At 34.1% G+C, this 8,374-nt stretch overlaps 1 pseudogene; it reads right to left on the bottom strand.

Annotated features, from left to right (window-relative positions):
- Positions 1-560: 560 nt before the first annotated feature.
- LOC102858261 overlaps positions 561-8,374 on the bottom strand; it is a 14,135-nt pseudogene continuing 6,321 nt past the window's right edge.

Below are 8,374 nucleotides of genomic sequence, written 5' to 3'. Positions count from 1 at the left end.
TTGCAGGAGAGGTCTGGGCTACAAAGCAGAATGACAGACCATCTATGTGTTAGTACTAGTGAAAATCACAATAATCTAATATTTACTTCAATGATATAAAGTTGCTTTTTTCTATTTATTTATTGATCTCACTACAATCACGTCTTTCCTTCTAAAGAGAGACTTCTTTAATTCTGTGTTTAAAACAGTTAATAGCAATGTTCATGTGGGCAATATCATTACTAAAAACTATCATTCTGCAGTTATACATCAAAAAATAACACTGTGAAGGTGAAACAAAAAAGAACAAATATGACTATTTTCTAATAGTCATATATTACAACTTTGACAACAATTCCTACAACTACAGTGGTAAAAGACAGCTAAAGTCCTAATGCAAGTAGACATGGAAAATCCTCTAAGACCTATATGTTCCCTTAATCCCCTAAACCCATATGTATCTCGAGAAATTCCTGCCTTCATTGAGGCAAATCTGAGGAACTATCTTCTGTACTTCTAATTATGAATGTGTGTGCACACTTTAAAAAGTCAATAGTACTGCAGACAATTTAGGATCTTCTTTAAAGCAATACTCTGGTACAAATAGGTTTAGCATGTCTGAATCCTTCATTGAGGATATTATGCACTTCTCCGATTTTTCTTCATAGCTTTATACAACTTAATACCCAGGCTTGGGAAACTAGAAATTTCCTCCAGGTTAAACAACTCCTTAAATCTATCTACAAATTTGTTTTCTTTCTCCAATCTGAATTTCATAACCCAGAGGATGACGGTAGTTTCTTTGCACAGATGGTCAAAAGTAACGAGGAGTTCTTCCAGGAAAGGGTGTGCATAGACAACATCTGCTGCCAGGATATAGTCAAAACTGCTGGAGGATCTGGGGAAGTTCTTATCTAACGCAACTCCCCAGGAGAGCTCTTTAACCTGAGGCGGGTGCTTGCATTTCATTTTGGTGTTTCGGGAAATATTATATTGCAGATTTCCAAGTAACTCAGGTAAATCTGTAGCAGTCACATGTGCACCTATGAAACAAAGAACAGTAGAAATTGTTTTAACCCTCCTGGGATAAAATAAAAACAACTACATTTTAAGCCAGTGTGCCTTCTGCTATGTTGTATAGTTCTAAAAAACTCAAACTCCTTGCCATCAAGTTGGAATTGACTCATAGCTGACCCTCCAGCAGGTTCCCAAAGTCTGTAAGTCATACAGAAAGAAATTGTCCATCATTCTCCCATGGCACAGCTGGTGGATTCCCACTGCCTGCCTCTGAGTTGACAGCACCACTCCCTACCCACTAGGTCATCCGAGCTCCCTAATCCTAAAGAAAATATTGGTCTGTATATAGAGGGGGAAATCCTATATGCTACTATTAAAAACAAAAAAAAATATTAAGCCCTTTAATCCAATAATATATTTGTCTTCCATTATATTTTTCTCTTCTCTTATTTATTGTTTGTTTGCTTCCTGTTTAATGTTGTTATCATCTTTGTTGCCTTCTTTTTCTCTATTGTGTGCTAGGGGAAAAGTAATTGAAAGTAAGAAAATTTCCAAAATTTTGGTGCCTTTACTAGAACAACTAGAAGTCCTTGAGAAAAGATGAATAGGTACTTCCCGAAAAAAAAAATTGTGCTCACTTTAGCAGCACATATAGTAAATTGGAATGATACAGAGAAGATTAGCATCACCCCTGTACAAAGATGACATGCAAAAAAAAATCTGAGTCTCAGAAGGGTCAAGACAAGTGACCATAAATAACAAAGAACATCCTATAGTTGAAAAGGAAATGCTCAATTGTGATAAGTAAAAGGACAAAATATATTTTTCAATAGAATTACAATAAAGGTATCCTTGTTTATATCCAATCTTTGGTTCCATCATAAGTGTTAATTTTCCCATGAAAGAGGTTTGAAACCTACCTACACTATGTATACAATGTTCATGAAGTCAAAGATCAGGTCAGAATGCTCAAATGAGAAGTTATAAACTCTTACCAGTGAATAATTGCTGAAATTTTAAGCAAGAAGTTAGAAGGAAAACCCATAGAAATCAATTCATCTATAAACAATAAAATTTGTTCTCCATTTATACTTTGAGGGAGCTCTGGTGACCTAGAAGGTAAGGAGTTGTGCTGCCAACCCAAAGGTATATGGTTTGAATAGACTAGCTCAGCAGCAGAAAGATGGACTATCTCCTACTGTGTAATTTACAGCCCCTGAAAACTCCCAAAGGGTCAGCTATGAGTTAATTCCATATATACAACACATAAAACAACAAACCATACTTTGAGCAATAGCAGAGTCTTAAAATAATCTACGTAAATCATATTATTATTGCTGTCAGATGCCAGCGAGGAGGCTCTGACTCGCAGCAACTCTCTACGAGATACTGCCAGATCCGCTGTCATCCTCACAGTCTCTGCCCAGTGTAGCAGTCATTGTGTTAATTCAGCCCTTTGAGTCTTCTCAATTTCCTTTTTTCACTTTTTTATTAATTTTAATGAAAGTTTACAGAGACTTAGGGTTTCCATTAATTAATTGTTGCACTTTTCGCCATGCCACTCCTGTCATGACAATAATACCCAATCATATATCTCTTTTAAACAGCTCTCTCCTTCATCTGTTTCAATGCTGTATACATCATTCATTCCCTCCTTCTCTGTCTTCACTTAACCCCGACGTCAGTCCCGTTGCACAACAGTGGCCCTATGCAGTACTTGTCCTTTTGTGACTGAGATCTTTCACTCAGCATAATGTCCTCCAGGGTCACCCATTTTGTATAATATTTCATGAGTTCCTTGTTTTTCAATGCTGCATAGTATTCCATTGTGTAAATATACCAGAGCTTCTCTATCCATTCATTTGCTGATAGGCAGTTGAGTTGTTTCCAGCTTCTTGCTATTGTGACCAAAGCCACAATAAACATGGGTTTTCGTGGCTTCTCTTTTTCTGACTATCTATAGAGCTCCAGTGGCCTAGAGGTAAGAAGCTGCAATCCCAAAGGCTTGAGGTTTTAATTCATCAGATGCTCTGTGGGAAAAGGATGGACAATCTCCTCCTGTGTGATTTACTGCATCTGAAAACCCACCAAAGGGTCAGCTATGGGTCAATTCCAACTTGACAACAAACAACAACTTTTCCGAGTGGATGTCCATTTTAGAATTCCACAGCATCATACAAGAATACACTAAGAAAAAGAATTGTGGGCTTAGTTCAATAATGATTAATTGTATAACATAATGAATGGAAATGACTGTATTAAATACAGTGTGAATAAAGACTAGTATAAAACACAATGTATGCAAACTATGTAAACAATCCAATATAAAATAAAATTTTTTTAAAGGGATGCACTGTGGATGGGGAAAAAGATAAAGAATAAGAAAGTAGAACCTCAAGTGCAATCTACTTCAGTTCAGATCAAATTAGAATCCATTCCTCAGTCACATAGCAAGTTTCTCTTATCATGAATTATCTTTTGTTTGATTATTAAAATTAGAAATAAATATTCATGTCACTAGTAGAATCATAGAAATATAAACATTCTATTGTTGATGGTCTGGTATTGAACAAATCTATTTAAAGTCAATATTCAACAAATCTATTTAAATTCCCAAGAATACTTCCTACTCATCCCATGCCCCAATTCTGTTGAGCTAATTTCAACTAACTGCAACTCTATATTGATCTTTACATACTCTTATCTTACAATCATAAGGTCTTTTATTTTAGAGAATAAACATGACCACATTTTTATAACTTGAAGTATTGAGAAATATTCTTTTATTCGTATTTATTTCAAATTATACAAACAGCATCAATTCTTTTTTATAAAGATAATCACTTTCAAGATATAAATTCAGCTCCTCAGTTGAGGAACCCTCGGTAATAAATCAAATAGTGACCCTGACTCTTTTCAAATTATAGGACTTATAATTTTGTAGAGAAATAACTGAACAGAACAATTTAAAAAAATATTTGGAAAGGCTTTCAAGGATCCTTATTTACTCCAGTGTTTAAAATGTTGGAAATTGCTAAATCCGGGTTTCCTTCCAAGATTTTAAAGTAGCAGGTGTGCACTTTTGAAGATTGAGAGAATCAAGAGAGATTTGAGAATTGCATGTCAGAGATAACAGCTCAATTAAAACAATGAAATAGAAACAACAATAGAAAAAAATATTGACTTAATATAGACTTGGGCATAAATAGAAGCAGACACATGTAGTTGCCCAGGGTCATGGTCTTAAGGAACACGAAGGTCATTTGACAAGACAATATCCACAAAAACTATGTTCTACACATCCTATTTTAGAAATTAGCAACAAGGGTATTAAAACCTTGTGAGTAGCCATCTAGGATATAACTATATTATCTCTCCCACTTGTAGCACTAGTGAAAGAAGAAAACCAAAGATCAAGTAATGGATGCTGTAAACATCAGCCTCCACGAATCTGGGATTAGAAGAACAAGATGGTACCCAACCACCATTGCTGACCACTCTAAAAGTGACTGAAGTAGGAAGTCCTAGATAAAGTGAAAGAAAAATTTGTTAAACAAAATTTGAATATTTTGGGTGGGTTTTTTTAAAAAAAGAACACAAAAATTACTAATCTGATAAAAATTGTTATAACCCCCATAGCCACCCTACAAGCCTACAACTGAACTCCTCGGCTCAACTTTCAGCCAAATAGTAGACAGGTTAAAAGGCAAATAATAACACCAGGGAGATACATACACCTCCTAGAACAATTAACTATATGAGATTAAGTTTCAGGAATAAAGCTCAGGAAAAAAAGACAAATGGAAATGATAAACACAGGGAGAAAATAAAGTGTTGTTTTCTGGTGGAAAATGTAACCAAGGTCATAAAACAAAATGTGGATGATGTCTTTAATGCAAACCAATATGCTTTACAACTTCACTAACCTCAAAGTAAGATTAAAAATAAAACAAAAAGTTTGAGTCCAGTGACTTAGCACTATGCAGAAAGAATTAACACAATGTCCACCTGAAATTTTAAGGAAAACTATTACAATGATTTAAAAATAGGTAGTTTCTCGATACAATTCATTCAACTAATAAGGAGTTAAAATGGGCCCAGATCACATTTCAGTGAATCATAAAAGTAACTGTACTATCAGGTCATTCAATTCTCTGACCCCAGTCAGTTAAAAAAGCAATAACAACAACAAAAAATTACTTACCCAGTAAACTTGCCACAATAGAGACTAATCCTGTTCCAGCTCCAATTTCAATTACATTTTTGTCAACTATATTGTATTGATTTGTATTTGTTTCCAGAAAATAACATAGAACAAGAGCCTGTAAAAAGTTCAGAGCTAAAATTAAAAAGTAGCGCTAGGTATGCAATGGGAAAAAGCTAATTTAAACTGCTACTAGATGTACATGTGCTTGTGTATGAGCATGTGTATGTACACACGGCAGATTGTGTGTATGTGTGTTTGTATATATGTGCACATATTACTACAGAACATCAACAGAAGATTATCCTCTTATGGATTCAATATTCATATTGTCCTTGAAGATGGTAAGAGGGCAAAAATAATAAAATAGAGACCTGTTGCTTATATTTTATGGCCTTTAAAGGAAAGCACCTTGTAAGATAAACTTCAAAGACATATGTGAGATCAGGCAGGCAGTACTGGTGGGCCTTCTTTCATGGAATGATGGGTATAGGGGTGATGGTCTTTGGGAAAGATGCATGCATACAAATGTTATTTTAACACAGTGTAACAATTCAATGAATATTTTTACTACCAGAAACTAAAAAAAAATTTAAAATACACACAACCTGACTTTAATAAAGTAAAAAATTGAATTAGTAAAAACAATGTCTCAGTCTTGGAATTTCTAAAAGTTAATGTTAAGTGAGGTAACACAGTAGAATTCTCAACCCTAAGTTCTTTTTCTTCCAAACAGAGCATAATAATAAGCAAAACTGGTGATAATAATTGTAATTTGGATATTCTTAAAAGAAATTATACCGATGGCCAAACAACAGCACCATAACTATCCATAGCTTCAGTAATTCGAATTTCATGACCAACAAAATGAAAACCTTCCCAGGAGATTGTTGTTATTAGAGTTGGAAGAAAACATCTTGCCATAATTTCTTCAACTACTTGTTTGTCTTCATAGTCTTCTCTGTTCTCTGAAATAAAAATAAATGGTTATTGACTGAGTTGATTAAATTTAAAAAAAGTTTAAATGATACAAGAGGGCAGCATTTGTACTTAAAGTTACTTTAAATGATACAAGAGGGCAGCATTTGTACTTAAAGTTACTTTTGAGTATTACTGCATCAGAGAGCTGAACAATGACTAAGGATGACAGAAGAATAATCAGTGCCTTTGAGTTAAGGTTTTAAAGAAGAGTATTGAACTGGACTGCCAAGAGAACAAACAGGTTTGTCCTGGAGAGAGTAAAACCAAGTTGTTCAATAGAGGTAAAGATTTTGAAGCTCCATCTCACATACTTTGAGCATGTTGCTAGGAGAGACCCGTCTTTAGAGAAAAACATCATTCTTGAAGGTTGGAGAGACAGTGCAGCAGAGGAAGATCCTGGTTGAGATGGATTAACACAGTAACTGGAGTAAAGAGGGTAGGTGTGTTGGAGACAGTGAGATTGGCTCAGAATAGGGCATGATTCAGAATTATTGTGCTTCGGGTCACTGTCAACTCGAGGGCACATAACAACAATACAATATCAAGTTGGCAAAATTATTCTGAATTTAACTGAAGTTTAAATCATTACTATAGATTTCTGCAATGCTGTGTAACACAATCAATAATAAATATATATTTTTAATAATACATTTAAAGTTCACAAAAGACCTCTTTAAAACAAAGATCTCTTTTAGAAAGCAAAGACATAACTTCCAGAACTAAGATATTCCTGATTCAAGCCAAGGCATTTTTCCATAACCTTATACCATATAAGAGCTAGACAATTAGTAAAAAAGATTAAATGAGAGTTGATGCTTTTTAATTATGTTACTAATGCGATTGGCAGAGGATAGAGCAGGGTTTAGGGCTGTTGTACATGTCGCTATCAGTTGCAAACGACTCAACGGCACATAACAACAACAACAACAACAATGAAGAATATAAAATATATCATGAACTCCTAGAAGAATGAACACATCTGTCCTGTACAGCCAGAATTCTCCTTTGACACAAGGAGGGCAAAACTTCATCTTATATACTTTGAAAACAATTATGAAGGACATCACTGGAGAAGGACATTATGTTTGGAAAAGGAGAGTTAGTGAATAAGATGGGTTGATATAAAAACTTCAAAACTGGGCTCATACATAGTAACAATTATGAGAATGGTGCAGGATGGCACGGTACTCTGTTGTGTTATAAATAAGGTTGTTATGGATCCGAATCTACTGGATGACACCTAACAATACCAATTTAGTAATAGGAAGATTTACGATGGGAATATAAAATGGGAGTTTTGTGGCCTAGTGTTGAGGAGTTCCACTGCCAATACAAAGGCAAGTGGTTCTAACCCACTGCCAGCTCTGCAGAAGAAAGATGGATAATAACTTCCTTTGCACCAACAGTATAAAAAGACTGCCTGTTTGTATTGATTAATCAATGCATCAACAATCATTTCAATAATATTCTATGTCTTTTATATAATTATATTTATTCTGTTACTTACTTTTGTCCAAAAGATATTCAATACTATCAAACTGCAAATATACTCTTTTGTTAGATTATTATAACATATTTCATTAGTATTGTTTGGGGACCACTCGCACACTTTACCATCTACAATGTTGCATACTGTTAGTAAGAAACATTACCAATTGCTAAGTACTTACTTAACATGCAAGACTACATTAAATATGTTGTGTATAATATGTGTATGATATTTTGTTTGTGCTTTTTGCAACAGCTTTGTGAGGTAGACATCATTACTTACATTTTTACAGATAATAAAATTAGGACTCATAGAGCTTGATTAGCTTGACCAAGATCGCACAACTTATAAATGGAGTCAATGTTTGAGTTTGTTTTTTTGTTGTTGGTTTTTTTTGGTGGTTTTTATTGTTTGTTACTTTTTTGTGGGGTTGTTAGTTTTGTTTTGTTTTACCCATTCAAAACCTCCTCTCTACAGGAGAGTTAAAAAGCTATGATACAATTTAAAAAACAAACTAATTGTCTAAGAATTTACAAATTAATTATGGGTCATGTTATCCTTCTCTCTAAGCTTCCATTTCTTTATTTGTAAAATGAGAAGAATAATTCACATTAAAAAATCTTGAGAAATGCAAAAAAGATAATGTAAAGTGCTTAGCACAGTATCTGTTACACAGAGCTCAACAAATAATTATTATTGATGTT

This window comes from Elephantulus edwardii, unplaced genomic scaffold (assembly GCF_000299155.1).
Source record: "Elephantulus edwardii isolate Elephantulus edwardi_28Jun2011 unplaced genomic scaffold, EleEdw1.0 scaffold00003, whole genome shotgun sequence".
NCBI lineage: Eukaryota > Metazoa > Chordata > Mammalia > Macroscelidea > Macroscelididae > Elephantulus > Elephantulus edwardii.
The sequence above is the reverse complement of the archived record's forward strand: the minus strand, read 5'-3'. Positions and strand labels throughout refer to the sequence as shown.